Source organism: Pipistrellus hanaki (genome assembly GCF_964339955.1).
Source record: "Pipistrellus hanaki genome assembly, chromosome: 6".
Lineage (NCBI taxonomy): Eukaryota > Metazoa > Chordata > Mammalia > Chiroptera > Vespertilionidae > Pipistrellus > Pipistrellus hanaki.
In genome coordinates, this window is record NC_140508.1 from 52,280,880 (window position 1) to 52,298,391 (window position 17,512).

The 17,512-nt window shown below is 46.7% G+C and overlaps 1 protein-coding gene across 5 annotated transcripts in view; it reads right to left on the bottom strand.

Annotated features, from left to right (window-relative positions):
* The window catches only part of ZNF516 (zinc finger protein 516), an 87,395-nt gene that overhangs the window by 55,665 nt on the left and 14,218 nt on the right, over positions 1-17,512 (bottom strand). The window contains exon 1 of one of the 5 annotated variants that reach the window (XM_084887977.1): positions 12,926-12,993. The exons of the other annotated variants lie outside the window; for them this stretch is intronic. The gene's annotated coding sequence lies outside the window, so the exon portion shown is untranslated. Of the gene's footprint in view, positions 1-12,925; positions 12,994-17,512 lie in introns of those variants that run through there. 5 annotated transcript variants of the gene reach the window in all.

The window sequence follows — 17,512 nt, forward strand, 5'->3', positions numbered from 1 at the left end:
CGAAAGCATCGTACCCAGCAACAGCTTCTGGTAAAAAGTAAACGTAAAATGCTACAAGGCACGTTGTTGAATTTCAAGGCTTCCACCCCACGCCCGGTCCTCGGAGAGGACAAATAAGGACCCTGAAGTTTCGGATCTGCCAGCCAGCCCAGGCTGGACAGTCTGGGGGCATAGCTTAACGAGCTAGGAACATCCGGTGGCCATCAGAGCGAGAGCAACAGCCACGCCAGGTGCTGCAAGCATTTTCCAAAGAACCCAGAGACCACGGCCCAGATCCATTCGGTTCCAGCTACGTCCATCCTAACGATGAGAGTCGGAATGGTGGTGCATGTGCACTCTAAGGGGTTCATTCTGTCACTGTTCTCCCTTTCCTCCCTCACGCTCTTCTCATCCCACCCCCCACCCCCCACCCCAAGCACACAACACACATCCAAATCCAGGTCCCCTGTCCCGGGTCTGTACGGGGCAAATGCAGGGAGCAGATTGCCGGGCACTGCAGGCAGGCAAAGGACGGCGGTGCTTGTGCACACGTGTGCATGTACAGGCATGTGCATAACCCAAAAACCCACCTGCTCAGAAACCCACCACACATGGAGGGAGCACTGTGTCCAGTTCCAACACCACCCCTGATGGAACACACCCCCATCCCAGAAACATCGCCTTCCTAAAGGTTCCAGTACCTGGGTCACTGGCCCTCTGGGCTCTGCATACACATCCCTGCCCATGACCCACCGGAGGTCACCTCTACCCCACTGGCATTTGGGACTCAGAGCTCCTTGCTGAACCCAGCCTACACGGACAGTGTCCACCACATCGTCTAAGGACATCTGGCCTTCCTTCCAGACACAGCGTCACTCGCCACCACCAATGCACACACACGCACCCCATGAACCAACTCAGGAAGGGCTTGTAGGTCAAGCTGGTGACCCCTGGAAATAGCAGCCCATATGCCCCACTCAGGACCCTCCCTTTTGTCTGCACAGTCTTGGGGACCTAACGGGCAAAGCCACCTCCCACTCTCCCTCAGATGTTCTGGCACTGACTTCCCTCAGGTCTGAAATAACACCGTCAGGATGCTCCACACACAACCTGCCTCTGCCCTCTATGCCTTCTGGCCTAAGGCCGGGAGGATGTCATTGGGCAACAAGCTGGCTTCTGTCTGCAGAAGGCCAACCAGGGCTGGCCGCTGTGCGGGACATCAGCAGTTGTCTCGGAGGGCAGAGGCTGTCTCCAACAGGGAGATCCCGGTGACCGCAGTCCTGTGTTGATGAGGATGGTGGGATCAAGTGCCGAGACCCCAGCAGATGGCCACATTCGAATGAACAAAGACACAGGGAAGGGAACCCTGTCACCAGTCCCCAAAAATGAAATCACATCCAAATCACTGGAGCTTCTTCTGCTCACGGCCATCAGTGTGAGGCAAGGAATGAGTCCACTAACAACTGGGAGGCGCTAATACCCAGATAACGCCACCCGGGTCACACGGGCCGTGAACGTGACCCTCCTAGAAAGCAGGTGGCGAACTGCGCCCAAATGTTGAATGACGCTGAACTTCCATTTAGAAGTTACCAACTACACTACGACCTCCCCTTAAAGGGCTGCATCCCAAGTACAAAACCCACATCGGGGCCACGAGAGTGATCAGAATAATCGCCATCAGCCAAGCAGGGAGGACCATGACCCTCCGGAGCCCAAATCCACCTCCCTGGGATGGGAGGCAAGGTTTCTGGCAGCTGACAGGTCGGTCGGCCGCCAGCCAGTAACAAAAACCGGGGCCCCATCGGATGGACTGCTTTTCTCTCCTTTGAATAAGCCTCGCAGAGCTCGTGAAACACCGCGGAGGGTCGGTCACTCTGTTATTACTCGGGGCGAGTTTCCCCAGATTTGCATAACCAGCCTACTGTGTCTGAGCACAGCCCAGGAAAGACATCACTAAAAAAAAAGCTACGGGGAAAGAAAGGGACACACATCCCCAAACAGGGCCCCCGTGTGTCTCCTTGTTTGCCAGTGATGTGTATTCCTGTGTTTTTCCGAAAGTAACAGAGAGGCAAGAACTGATTTTACAACCTGCTGACCTTGATGCGCCAGTGATGGTTCCCGAAGACCACAGTACCAGGCACAGGCTGCGTTTCTAAGGGGGACCCAGCCCCCAGCATCAACGGGACAGCATCCTCCAGGGAACATGACCTGCTTTCCCACCTCTCTGTCCACTGAAAAAGGGGCCATCGGTGTGGCACGCATGGACGTGTGGGCAAGGCGTCTAAAGCCTTCTCACCGCGAAGAGGACCGAGGGGCCAGTGCCTCCCACGCCGGGGCCACACCTCCCTGGAGAAGCCCCAGATCACCCCATTTAATGTGGCAGATCCTGGGGGGCTCACCTGGGCATCTGCACCCGCAAAGACAGGTGCCCACCTCATCCCTGCAGGCGATTCTCTGTCCCTACTGCTCTGACAGTAAAGTCAAATGATTGTCACCAAATTTGGAGATAAAATGTATAAGCTTTCTTTTCTGACCCTAGTTAGCGTCCAAATGTCTTTCACATTAATATCAAAGTTAATGCTTTCCCTTTGGCTTCTATATTCATCTTGAACATGTGTTTGTCACAGAGGGACAGTTTTCCACACGGCGTGACCACAATGACCTGCCCAGGCCGGGGGCTGAGAGGGGCCCACCCAGACAGCAAGGCCGCCGGCAGTTTCTCTACCTCAGAGACTCCTTCCGACTCATGCAAGTCAAGCCATCTCACCACTGTAATCAAATGACAATCCACACAACTGCAGGAAGGGAAGACGGCACCACCGTTCCTCTCCTTATAAGGAGCTGCGAGCCCAACACGCTTCAGCTCCCAGAATGTCCACTGAGGTAGACACTCCGAAGCCACACACGAGTCCACACACACACAACTGGCATACACGGTGTGCAGACAGGCTAGTGACCTCGCTCAAGGAAGTCCTGCCCAACAAACACTGAAACCTTTCCCTCTCGCCTCTCCCCTTTCCCAGAGAGACCCACACACACAGGAAGGAGGGAACACTCAGGGGTTTGTGATCCAGGGGCCCCGTCCCCAGGCGGCACCCCCAGAAGGGACAGGGTGCTCTCTGCATCTCTGCAGCCCTCTGCCCAAAATCACCAGAGGCGGGCGGGTGTGAGTGTTTGTGTGTGTGTGTGTGTGTGTGTGTGTGTGTGTGTGTTGGTGATGGGGGGAGTAGCATTAGTTTTACTTATATGCAAACTCATACCCTTCCACCCGCTCCTTCCCAGATAACAAAAATGAAAGTGCAGCCTCCACCGGGCACCAAGCTCAGATCTGCTGACACAGTCGTCTGGTCTCTCGGGGGAAAGTTCCGAGGAGCTGGCTCTAATTCACTCTGTGACCCTGGACACTCATGAAAAGAGGGAGCAGGAGGCCTCACAACGAATGTTCTTGTTCTGGTTTTTTTGTTTGTTTGTTTGTTTGTTTGTTTGTTTTTGTTTTTTTCTCTTCATCATCCATCTCCACAAAACCCTTCTCCAGCTACGCCGGGAAAAGCCACCCTGCCCCAAGGTCAAGGGAGAACTGTTTTAGCTCCGATGCTTCCCCCAGGTCTGCAACACCAACAGGAAGGCGTGCTCCGGGAACCTGGCCTGACCTTCGGGTGGACATGTAAATGAGTAACGAGACCCTCCAGGCGTGTTCCCCTCAAAGCTGCCACGCTGGGGACCAGGGAGAACGCCATCCGCCCCACCCCACCGAGTCTGAAATGTGCAAAGTTCATATTTAAGTAGTCACTTTCTCAAGAAAAGTTTGCCAATTTTTTTTTCTTTAAGAAAAAAGCAAATGGATGCAAATGCACCAGGCCGCTCTGGGCTATAGCTGTTTTATGTTCTGTTTTGTGTTTATTTGGTTGGTTAGTTTTTTAATTAAATGGATTGGGGGTCTCGTTGGTTAATAAGATCATCTAGGTTTCAAGTGTGCATTTCTCTGGTACACGATCCGTCTATCGTACTGTGTGCCCACCAAAGTCCAGACGTCCTCAGAATAAATAAAAGCACACAGAGGACAGCTAGGATCAAAAACCTATAAAGTTAGTGCCTGTAGACAGGGGATTTCTCGTCCTATCTGTGAGTGACAGCCAGCAGCAGCACAGACTCTCGAGGCAGCGACCTAAGTACTAAGTCACCACTGGAGAGCGTGACCTGCTTCTTCATGCTGGTCTCTCCCTCCGAGTCCTCAGCCCGCCCTCGGGGTGACTGCAGCACAGCCCACAGCCCTAAGTGGGGATGAGACCTCCTGCAGTGACAATGAACCCCAGTCCACACGCACCTGCCAACCAACCCTGCAGTGTCCGCAGACACCAAGTGTCCCTGTGAAGGGGGCAGTACCTGGTCTGCACGTGACAACAGGAAAGCTGGAGCTGGCTCTGATGGACCAAAAGGTCGACAGACACACGGAACCCGCTTCCCACTTTCACAGAAATGTGTTTTTCTGAAACTAGAGATGCCAACATGAGGACTGGCAATGTCCTTCCACGCTGGTGATCCGGGCAGACCCGGGCCCACGTACCAGGAAAACCATCCATCACAAGGAGCTGTTTTTTGCAGCAAAAACTCTCACAGGGGCACACACAGCAGGTTGGGCAGAGTTCCCATGAATGCTATGGGTGAGTCCTCAAAGCCAAGGACAGCCCTGGGAACAGCACCCGTCTTCTCACCACTGCACACACATATCCGCATGTCTCTGAATCAGAGACCCTGAACCACGGACGTGCAGCACTGATAAAGAACATGCACTGGGAGGAACTGGAGGTCGGGAAGCACAGTCACATCACCGACTTCCTAAGCTGACTGTAAAGGCATTCAAAGGCCATTCTCGAATGGTTTTGTGTGTTCTTTTAAGGGAAGCTATCAGTGTTTCCACATGTGTAGTCCTGTACGCCTGAATATAAATAACTAATGTCAAATGAGGGGTGCTAACGCTGCCCTGGCTGGAAGACAGCTCTGCCCTTCTCGCAGCAAAACATAAAATTAGCAACCGTGGTGCAGGGCTGAAGTCACCAGCCCCAAATTATACCCAAACTTATTATTATTAAGGACCTGCTGTCCTGTTTTTTATATATATATATATATATATATATATATATATATATATATATATATAACTGAGAAAACTCGCTATGTCTTTATATTTAGTGGGCTTTTTAAAAATAAGTTGTAGTAAAGGTCTATGAATGTGTGTGTTATGCAGAGTGGACAGTTCAAAGAAAGTACTCATGATGTTAGATCACATATTTTCCCCTCTGCATTGAAATAACCAAAACTCCAGTCAGAGTTTCCATGACTGACTGCATCCAGGGGAGAGTGCCTTCTTTCAGTATGAGAAGAAATTCAGTGGAATTGCTGGGCGGGGCCCAGGGATCCACATTGTGGATAAAAGGGATTATGGTAACTTTAGTCTCCTGCCCAGACAGAAACTTTAATATTTTTTAAAATAAAATTTCATGTTGGCATTAAGCAGAGCCTTCACTTGATATGTTTATCTTGTGTAATTCCGAAGCCCGGAACTCTGAAAGGTGAAGCCACACTGCACTCAGAACCTCAGACAGTTGCCCAATGTTTCTCTCAACGAATGTTCATTCATTATAAAAACCAATATAGGCATTCACTTATACACTTAAAAATCGCCACCATGGCAAATTCTTTTTGTATATATTTTTACCTCAATAAAAATTCAAAATAAATTTATATAGTAGGTTTTTAATGTTTGCAATCATTTCAAATACTTTGACACTGTACCACCTTAAAAAAATCATCACACAAAGTATAAATGAATACTATTTAAAGGCTTCATTAGGTAAATTATGAAAAATACATGAAATACATCACTATTTTTTTTTTTTTTGGGGGGGGGGAGGTAGAGTTAGAGAGAGAAAAACATTGAGCCCAAAACCTGGGCACATGCTCTGACCATGAATCGAACTGGTAACCTCTTGGTTCATGGGTCAACGCTCAACCACTGAACCACACCAGCCAGGTGAAATATGTTACTCATGAAACAGCATAATCCCAAATGAGGTTGTTAGACTTCTATGTGTCCAAGGCCATCACTGGAATCCGGGACTGTTAGACAAAAAATATATTTTTTTCTAGATGAGGCAGCCAATTTTCTTGTGCCAAATTCAGAGCAGCCTGCTGGTGGATTACCCTTTTCCACTTCATGTTCTTTGCTATGAGTTCTCTGGGCCAACAAACTTACAGAAAACGTCCCTTTCCACACCACACCACCCCCCAACCTTTAACTTAGCCCTTGATCTAAATCGAAAGTTTGGAGAATATAATTCTAACCCGTAGCTGTAAGGGAGAGGTCCAGAAAGGGTATACTTCTATCCAGCACAAACCTGCTTCACTGGGTCCCTCCTTTTCACTAGCTGCTCCACAAATTCCAAGGTCAAGTTATTTTGGATGCAGACACTGTGGTGTGGGCTCCAAGGAGCCCTTTCTTCTATGACCCAGCTCTGGAACGCCCACTTCTTCCCGGCTGGGAGTCCCACACCAACCCCACTCTGTGCTCTTCGGTGTACCCTGAGAATTTTAATCCATTTCATTTTTTGTTACAAACATTTTACAACCACCCTCGGGCCAAAAGCAGGGAATTCTGACTTAAATTCACATTCAGGTTGTCTGATCTATATTTTTTCTATAAACCCCTCCTTCTGTAAGGCGTAATTACCCTGCCCTTGAAAATGTTTCCATCAAGTTCAAGAAAACTGTTTTTTTAAATTCCTCCCATAGTCCTTTATTCTCCTTAAAAGTAAGCTGCTTAATTAAAAGATATCTTTCAGATGTTTTATTCTACTCACCTCAAAGATACTGATTTACATTATTCCTCACCAAATCCATTGGCCAGAAGAAATAGGAAACACAGTTAGAAATACTATTACTGTTACTATTTTACTATTACTATTACTATTACCATATTTTCCGGCGTATAAGATGACCCCTTTTTTTTTTTTACAGTTAAAACAGGTTTAGGCCTGTATTCGCTGTATAAGACTACCCCCCACTTCCGAGGCAACACCAGTTCTTTTTTTAATAAACCGCCTCTCTGACTCTGGCCAATCTGAGCAGGCTTTTTACTAGAACACAGTGTACATGAAACTACACTGTACACTGTACATGAAGCTACACTGTGTTCTAGTAAAAAGCCTGCTCAGATTGGCCAGAGTCAGAGAGGCGGTCTATTAAAAAAAAAAAGAACTGGTGTTGCCTCGGAAGTGGGGGGTAGTCTTATACAGCGAATACAGGCCTAAACCTGTTTTAACTGTAAAAATTAAGGGGTCGTCTTACACGCCGGAAAATACGGTACTATTACTATTACTATTACTATTACTATTACTATTACTATTACTATTACTATTAAAAACATTTAAAGAACAATTTTATCAATATGCAGGATGTATCATCAGTTCATGAGTTATGACATTCAATAAACCCTCAACCTTCTGAACTCAGGAGTGTGCTGCCAGGACACTCAGGAGTGTCCCAGCCCCACAAAAGGTGACAAGGCTGAGCTGCTTCCACATGCCCCTGACCCCCTCACACAGGGCGCTTCTCTGCCTAGCCCTGTTCCCTGAACTACAGGAGGGGCCTCAACCCTGCAGGCTGAATTCTTTGCCCCTGACTTTTCCAGGTGAGACCCAAGTGCCTACTCTGAGCAGACAGACAGGACCTGTCCCTTTCCACAGCCAGTTCCATGGGAGCCACACCAAGTGTTTCCGGGGCCAGGAGGAACATGCCATGCCAGGTGGTCAGGCCTCTTTGCACAGCGAGGTGGTGGCCCACTGGATTGTGTTATGTCTTTAACAGGAGATCCCACGCCTCACAGACACTCTGAAATCCTAGTTCAGCTCTGGTGACAGCTGGCCGGGTGACACTGCTGCTCTGGAAGCACATCCCAGTCTTGGTGGCACTTTTGTCCGGTGCCCCCACACTCACCATGTCCACATGCGCCTGCCCTCAGTCCTTGGCCTACATCCCACAACATGCAGCCCCTCCCAGGGACCTGACCCCACACCAGACCCCTCTATCTCTCACCGTGTCTAGCACATCACCTTTTCTATGTGACCCAGCCCCCAGTCTCTCTTCTCCTGTCTCATGGCCACGCATCCAGTGGCAATCCGAACAGCCCCTTCTCAGTCACTCACTGGGAGCCCCCACTACCTTGAAGGGTCCCCAGAACGTGGCCCTCAACTCTGCTGAGAGAATATCCCACCCGGAGTCCTTACTGCATCCACAGTCCTGATGACCTGTCCTGGTGACCTCACAGACATCAGCCCTCACCTGCCTGCCACCACACACACACACACACACACACACACACACCCCAAACTTCTGCTCTTGGGCTGGGACTATTTCCATCACTCGGATGCTTGCCCAGCACCTCCCGGCTCAGGAGGCTGATTCTCCACATGATTAGTGTCCTCACCAGCTCGTCCTCCCAATCTGGTCATCAGGTCATCAGGTCACCACAAGAGGACTCAAAGAACGCACAGCAAAAAAATAAAAATGTAAGTATCTGGCAATAATCATTAAACCCAGTAAACAGAGTGAGCATAAACTGAGTAAAATCCACATACCCATGACCTACATGTAAAATAAACACATTATCACAGTTCTTATAATTAAATATCTATAATGTTAAATAATAAAATTAACAATAGGAGACTAAACAACCTTCAAAAAAGGTATTACAGTTCAATTCGGGGAGAGGAGACAGATGAAGACAGGAGAAGATGGTAACAAAGGGCACAAATTTCTTCATCTTCCTTAAAGAGGAAGCTGGCTTAGAGTTACTGAAGTTGATAAATTGTGAAACACAGTTTAAGCAAAAGTTATAAATATAATCACTAGAGGAACTATAAACATTAGACTGTGGATCTTCTAATTTCAAAAATTAAAAGGAGGCAATTCAGATACTAATATTGATAAGTGGGGCGGGGGGGAGAAAGAGTAAAATAAGATAAAAGGTGTGTTCTTTAAAAAAAAGAAGACAAAATAATTTTTTTAGCAAAAATATAGACTACTAGAGGGGGGGATGTCCCTCAGCCCAGCCTGCACCCTCTTCAATCTGGGACCCCTCTCACAATCCAGGACTGCTGGCTCCCAACTGCTTGCCTGCCTGCCTTCCTGATTGCCCCTAACTGCTTCTGCCTGTCAGCCTGATCACCCCCTAACCACTTCCATGCCAGTCTGATTGATGTCCAATTTCTCCCCTGCCAGCCTGTTTGCCCCCAACTTCTCTCCTCTGCTGGCCTGGTTATCCCTAATTTCCCTCCCCCGCAGGGTTGATCACCCCCATCTGACCTCCCTTGCAAGCCTGGTCCCTCCCAACTGCCCTCCGCTGCTGGTCATCTTGTGGCAGTCATCTTGTGTCCACATGGGGGCAGGATCTTTGACCACATGGGGGCAGCCATCTTGTGTTTTGGAGTGATGATCAATCTGCATATTACTCTTTTATTAGATAAGATAGAGGCCTGGTGCATGGGTGGGGGCCAGCTAGTTTGCCCTGAAGTGCGTCCCAGATAAGGAGAGGAGGGGTTCCTTTAGGGCATGGGGGCCGCCTGGGCTAGGGGCCAGTGGTTGTTTGCAAGCCAGCCATGCCCTCCAGCAACCCAAGCAGAGGCCCTGGTATCTGGGATTTATTTATCTTCTACAATTGAAACTTTGTAGCCTGGAGCAGAGCCAACCCTCCTGCTGGCTCCAAGGTGGCAGCCATTTCTGTTGGAATTTATGTATCTTCTATAATTAAAATTTTGTACCCTTGAGTGGAGGCCTGGGCCCGCCAGGGTGTGTAGAAAGCTTGGCTTCCTCCATTGCCAGGGAAACCCAAGCCTCCCTCCTGTTCTCTGTGGCCATAGCCATCTTGCATACTTGCTCTGATTGGCTGGTGGGTGTGGCTGGTGGGCATGGCTTGTAGGTATAGCTGATGATTAATTTGCATATCACTCTTTTATAAGATAAGATATTTATTTATTAAAAGACATTCTATGATAGGGTAAAAACTAAATCCAACTATCTGTTTTCTACAAAAGATACCTAAAACTAAGAAACTCAGAAAAGCTGGACCTGCAGACAAAATAAAGCAGGAAAATATAAATAAAAGCAATAGTGAATGTAAAAATACCATTAGAAGTTTAATGCATTGTTTTTAAAAGGTACTAAAATCACATAATGTAATTATTAAGGGTAAAAAGGAGAAATCACTAATAAGGTTAATTATTTTAAACCTTTATGTCCAATAATACAGAATAAAATCCATAAAACAAGCAAGCCAATAACCACATAGAAAGATCAGCAGAAAATAAATGGTTTGGGAGAAGCGAAACACCTCCCTCAAACCTGAGAAACTAAAAAGGCAAAAGTATAGGAGAAGACTCAAATTAAAAAGGAAGGATAAGCCCTAACCAGTTTGGCTCATAGAGCATCGGCCTGCAGACTAAAGGGTTGAAGGCATGTTACCTTGGTTGTGGGCACATCCCCAGTAGTGGACCTGCAGGAGGCAGCTGATCAATGTTTCTCTCTTATCAATGTTTCTAACTCTCTATCCCTCTCCCTTCCTCTCTATAAAAAATCAATAAACTATATATATATATATATATATATATATATATATATATTTTTTTTTTTTTTTTAAAGGAAGGTTTATGTCACAGGTAAGTATCAAACCCCCAAACTGGGCAACCACCACAATGATAGCCTCTTGAAAAGGTCATCAGAAAAAAAAAAAAATAAAACATATTAATAAAATCAGTAACTGGTTCTTTGATAACTCAATGAGATAAATAGCTGACCTAATGAAAAAAGGCATAGATGGGGGAAATTAGATTTACTGACCATCTACAGAAGGAAAATTAAAAGAATGTTTTTCAAAACTTTAGGTTAAGAAATTGGATAATATGGATGAAAGAAATGACTGATTTTCTGATAAAATATAAATGTCCCAAATTTACTCAGGAACTGACAGAAAAAGCAGACCAAAAACCACATGAAAAATGGAGAGAACTATTATACATGCATCCACCCACTCAAATGCACAAAGATCACTGAAATTTAGACACTTTGTGAGAAACAGGTCAGATATAGGCAGTCTGAATATTTCTGGAGCACAATGAATTTACACGTGACATAAGATACAAAATGATAAACAAAAGGCAACAAACATAATTGCACAAGGCAATTATCCTAATAAACCAAATGTTTTTAAAAAGCAACAAATTAAGAAAAACTGAGTGGAAAAGTTGAGCAAATAAATGAGCAGGTGACTCACAAGAAAAATAAAATGGTCAGGAAACGTAAGAAATGATGGACACCATTTAAAAGATTTTTAAATACAGTGAGAGAGTTTCCTCTCACGCTGGCTAAGTCATAAGAGACTAATAACACCAAGTGGTGACACACACACAAAAAAAGGCCATCACTCACATGGACTGTTTGTTGCTGGTTTGTAAAATGTCATTTTGTTATCTTAGTTGGGAAATTTGGCAAGAATTACCAATTAAAGTGCCCCTCAATTCCAAAAATTCAACTTCTCCTGAAGAGATATTCCCACGAGAGCACAATATTTTATAATAGTCCATGAACTACGTCTTCTGCACACAAGCACAACTGCAAACAAGACAAATGTCCCCCAACCCCCAATGGCGCAGAATAAATACAGGGCAGCTTCCTCCGGTAGATGTCAGCTCCAGGGTGCTGGCCCACTCCCCTACTGGCTGCTCACAGCCAAAATTTTCCTGATGCATTAGAACTGGGCTGCATCGAGGCTGTGTGCAAGCAAGTGCCCTCTACACATCCCTTAAAGAGAATAAGTTGTGGTTGGTCAGTATGGCTCAGTGGCTGAGCATCAACCCATGAACCAAGAGGTCACCCGTTCTATTCCCCATCAGGACACATACCTGGGTTGTGCGCTCAATCCCGAGTAGATGACATGCCAATTGATGATTCCCTCTCACCACTGATGTTTCTCTCTCAAAACAATAAAATCGTCTTTTTAAAAAAGAGAGTAATTTGTAATGGCACGACACATGAGCCTTTCATTTTTTAAAGTGCATATACATTTTTATTTTTTAAATTTTATATATATTGAAAATCTTAGTAGTCATTAAGTTAATGTATTTAAATGCCTAATATGGCGATTAGCATATAGCAGGCACTCAATACATAGCAGCTTGCATAAAACAAAACTACATCCATGTTGTGAAATGTCGAACAAGTTCTTTGATTTCAAAATGCAATTTCCTCTTTAGACTGTAAATAACTTTATGGCAAAGATGATGAAGACTCTGTAGTCCATGAACTATGCCTTCTGTATAATTATATGAAAAGAAAGCGTTCAATTCAGGCAGAACTCCCTGAAGTATCTGGCTATCACTACATTACTCAGACAAACGTGGGTGGGAATGAAGCGATGTGTCACTTACTGTGCCGCCCACCCTCCCCGAGTCCCCTTTGTGATCCTAAAGGGGAAGTGTGGTATCTTAGACCGTTTGTGCACTTCCACAGAACTTACTTTTGAGAACCTGTGTATATGCCTTACAAGGTAATACTCGTACCTGTCTTCACCCCCTGCCAAAGAGAAACAGACAATGGGAGACATTGGATACCTGTTGCCAACGTTTAATTCTGATTCAATAATTTCATTATACAGCTTCCCGTAATTCCCTGGAATAATGACATCTGGCTCAACTCCCTGCCAGCCAAAAGAGTTCCACAGAAAAAAACCAAAGTAGTCATCGCAGGGGTGGGGGAAGGAGTTGGCTTGTTTCAGCTCTAAGTTTCCTTTTCATTTAAAACCAGGACACTGTCCACATCATTAGCATGGACTTTGGACATCTTAAAATAAAGTAAGCAAAGTGACTTTCCAACGAATATGAAAGAAATAAATTCTGACCAGGGGTGACTCAATGTAAGCCTGCAGTTTCGTGTGTCTTTTCCAGGAACCTCCAAAACCAGTCCAGGTCTGTGTAAAAAAAAAAAAAAAAAAAAAAAAAATGTTGTTCTCACCAGGACACTTTAATTTACTTTGATACCCAAGTGCCATCTGACAAGCAAGAACCTCAGGCAACTGAACACCTATAAATTTCACATGACAGGGTGGAAACCACCTACGTTCCCCTCCCCCACTCCCATGGATGGCCAATAGGGGGTGACTGGCTATGAAGGCTTAAATCATGTTCAAGATAAAGGCCCACTTATGAAATCTAACTGGGTGAGGCAAGTAGGATTTGCAAAACTCTCCCAAGAATTTTAGGTCACACACTAACTGCGATCCCTACACCAAAGGTTCGCATTTCTCCTTCAAACATAAAAATCCATTTGCCTGGGTAGCACACGTCCAAAGCACTGTTTGCTGAGCCTCTGAAACATTCAAGGATAAGCAGCACTCTTTATCAGCGCTGAACAATGTCGATTTGGACTTTGCTATTACACCTGAACGCTGGTCGATCTTATTAAAAAATAAAAATCTTTTATTTTAAGTTTCCTGTGAACATTGATACGGCCATTCCACGGGCAAGACAGTAAACAAGAATTCTGGTCTGTTCCAACACCAGTCCCACTATCAGAAGGGGCATTTCAGGGTAAGAAATGGAACTTGAACTTGACCCTCAATCGCAATAATAAACATGTTGGGCTGAACGTCTAGATTTACAGGCAGGAAGCATAGGTGAGCCACGGCGTTGCCACAAAGAACGGGATCAGCCCCCGGATGAGGAAGCAGCTTAACTGTGTCTCACCTTGAAAATGGGACAAAACCGAACCACCAAACACACCAGCAGCCTTGAGCCACATGAGGACAAAGACTAGCTTAGCTCTGTCTCCTAAAAACCAGGGCACCGTTTTGAGCCTACCTGGAGGCACATATTAAATATACCAACACAATGTGATTCTCTTACAATTTTACACTCATGGATCTTTTCCCTTCCACCTGGCTTCCAGACCACCCTAAACACACTCCCTGCACCCACAAAATAGTCCATTGTTACGCAGAACCCATTACGTTCCTCTGTGTATCTCGCTATTAATACCTAGCAGCCCAGGAACAGTACAGAAATCATACACACAAAAATACTGTGGATGTGAATGAAAACTCATTACAATGCACCAGCCCTCATCTCCTTAAAATAAGCATTCTCTTGCCCACCTGATGTGGCTCAGTAGTTGAGCAGACCTAAGAACCGTGAGATCACCCTTCAATTCCCTGCAGGGCACATGCCCAGGTTGCGGACTCAATCCCCAGGAGGGGGGCATGCAGGAGGCAGCCAATCAATGATTTTCTCTCATCATTGATGCTTCTATCTCTCTCCCTCTCCCTTCATCTGTGAAATCAATAAAAAAAATACTTTTTTAAAAAGAAGCATCCTTGCTGGAACCGGTTTGGCTCGGTCGGCCTGCAGACTGAGGGGTCCCAGGTTCGATTCTGGTCAAGGGCATGTACATTGGTTGTGGGCACATCCCTGGTGGGGAGTGTGCAGGAGGCAGCTGGTCAATGTATCTCCCTCATTGATGTTTCTCTCTATCCTTCTCCCTTCCTCTCTGTGAAAAATCAATAAAATATATATTTTTTTTAAAAAAGGAAGCAGCAGCAGCATCCTCTTAAAGGAGGTATGTTTGCTTTGACAAAGTTACTAACTTCCCTCCCTCCTGAGAAACAGCTTTTCTGAGCCATTATTGTTACCCATTGGTGGAGGAGAGGATCTTCATTTTTGTTATTATTCCTGTTATTATATTTAAACGACCTACTTAGAAAGGCCTGATGAAACACATCTGTCCCAGATCCTTTCTGAGGAGGGGCAGTTTTGCCTTCCACGCTGCCCTCCTAAGTAAAAACCCCAACCACAGCCCTTCCTGGGCTGTCACTCAGAGTTGGAAGCGAACTCCGACCCCCACATCTCAGACCTCCGGGACCTGAATGGAGAAACCGAGCGGCATATTCCTCCATGACTGTGGGAGGGTGGGCCCCAGCCTCCATCACCTCACTTAAGTCCTCAGTTACGTAGCAGGAAGAGTACTTGGTGGCTATTCCGCCACCACAACCACCAAGTACAAAACAAGAAGTCAGGTCTGCCTGGCTCTCCCGGCGCGGGTACCTCACACCCAAGCCCACTGCACAGCGCCTACGTTCTATCACTTTGCTTCTGACACCGTGAGGTGAACCAAACTATAAATAGCATCTACCTCATTCAATTAGATCCCAATCCTCATCTCTTCTAAAACAAACATAATGTTTTTTTTTATCTTGCAAAAATTAAAAATAACCAAATTGCTACACAGTTTTGATTCTGGATGTAAAATGATCGCTGAATGAGACAGAATAAACTCAAACCATCCAACTTTCTGTTTTCTGGAACTCTCAGGGTAAGGGCCTCTGTCTGTATCTATTTAGTTGCGAAGGGCTCGTTTTCCTTTCCCCCAGAGCACCTCTTGCCCCCATCACTGGCCCTCAGGGAAGGCCAGGCCCATTTCCACAGGAAGGGGTGCAGGGCACGGGCTCCAGGTCATGCCCAGAAGCACCATGACTGCAGGCTGGGCTCCATCTCACTCAGTTCCTCTCTACCTCCCCCAGGGCCAGAGTTAAGCTCAGTGAACGGGTGCCATTTTGAAGGTGGGTCTGGCCTCAGGGAAGTAGGAGAAAATCCTAGACAGGATGGGTCTTTTATCCAAGAGCACCCTCGTCAGCCTACCTGGTCAACCTACCCAGTCAACCTACTCGGGACTCCCAGCGGCAGATGCGCTGAGAGTGGGCCCCAGCCTCCTGCCCACCGCCCACACTGCCACCACGGGCTCCTGGCACAGACGCCAGAGTGGTAAAAGGAACCTTTTTCCCTCTAACTGCTAGAATTCCACTGAGATACCTCCAAGGTAACATTTCTTCCCTCAATGTCCTTGTTTTTAAAAAGCTGAACTTGTGGAATGGAGATTTCTCCCTCCACACTGGCACCTGGCAGCGAGCTATGGAGGGGGCTTCCCAAACTGGGCCCGTCATCCCAACCCCCCCCCCCCCCCCCCACACACACACACACACACACAGCTGCACCAACCTCTGTGGGGCCAACGGCGCCAAGTCCAAATGGGGGCGGGCCGTGAAATACACACCAGATTTCACAGACTTAGTACGGAAAATAACAAAAAAACATATTGGTAATAACTGGCATGTCATCTACGTGTGCAAGTAAAGTTTGGGATCTATTGGGTTAAATAAAACATATTAGCATCCCTTCTACCCATTTCTTCAACTTTTTTCACGTGGTCACCAAAGAAGATCTCCCATGACAGGTGCGTCGCATTTCCATGGGGCAGCACGGTCCCAGCGGGTCAGCAAACTGCAGCTGTGGGCCAAACCCTGCCCGACACCTGTCCTTGTAAAGCTTGTCAGCTACAAATGGTTTTCACATTCTTAAGTGGTTGGAACAAATCGAAAGAACAATATTTTGGGGCACGTGAAATAATAGGAAATTCAAGTTTGAGTCCATAAATGCAGTGCATCTAGTTGCTGCCATTGGGTCTGGCTGCTCCTCCTGAGCTATAAGCCTCAGCTAGGTGGTGCCCACAGAGACGAGGGCACACAAGGCCCAAAATACTCTCAGGCCCCTTACAGGAAAAGTCTGCGACCCCAGCCCAGGAGTTTTAGAAATACAGACCCCAGATTCAGGATCCTAGCGACCAGGAGAACAGGAGAGAGAGGCAGAGGGGTCAGGGAACAGGGGTAGGGCCAAGTCCCTCTAATGGGCTGGAAGGCTAAATGGTTCCCTGCTTCAAACTCTGACTTCCCCTCCATGCACCTCCGCCTCCTCCCCTCCCCCCCCCCCCCAGTCCAACATCTCTCTTTTTTTCTTTTTTTAATATATTTTATTGATTTTTTTTTTTTTTTACAGAGAGGAAGAGAGAGGAATAGAGAGTTAGAAACATCGATGAGAGAGAAATATCTATCAGCTGCCTCTTGCACACCCCCCACTGGGGATGCACCAGCAACCAAGGTACATGCCCTTGACCAGAATTGAACCTGGAACCCCTCAGCCCGCAGGCCGAGTGAACCAAACCGGTTTCGGCAACATCTCTCTTTCTTGGTGTATTACTCAAAACTTTGGCTTGTCTTCAGAGCAGACATGGCCATATACTGATTGGGTCCCAGCTCAGAGGACACTACACACCAACTCCCAGCTCCTCCAGGGTGATTTAGCAGTGATCCCAGCCTCCTAGCGAGGAAGGGGCGAGAGAGGGACGCTGGTCTTCCATCATGTGATACAACGCCGGGTGGCTCAGACCGAGACACAAATAACTCGACACATTTGAACAAGCGTGAGGAAGACCACAAATTCAAGGCGATTGCCCCAAGAACGGTCCACTCAGGCAACCCAGCGCTGGCACTGTGACCAGGTTGCTGAACTGTGTGGGCTCCCAGTGTCCCCATGGGGGAGAGGGACTAATGTGACTCCCTGCCCTCTTAATTGGAATGATGCCCAAGATCAGGGAACATAAA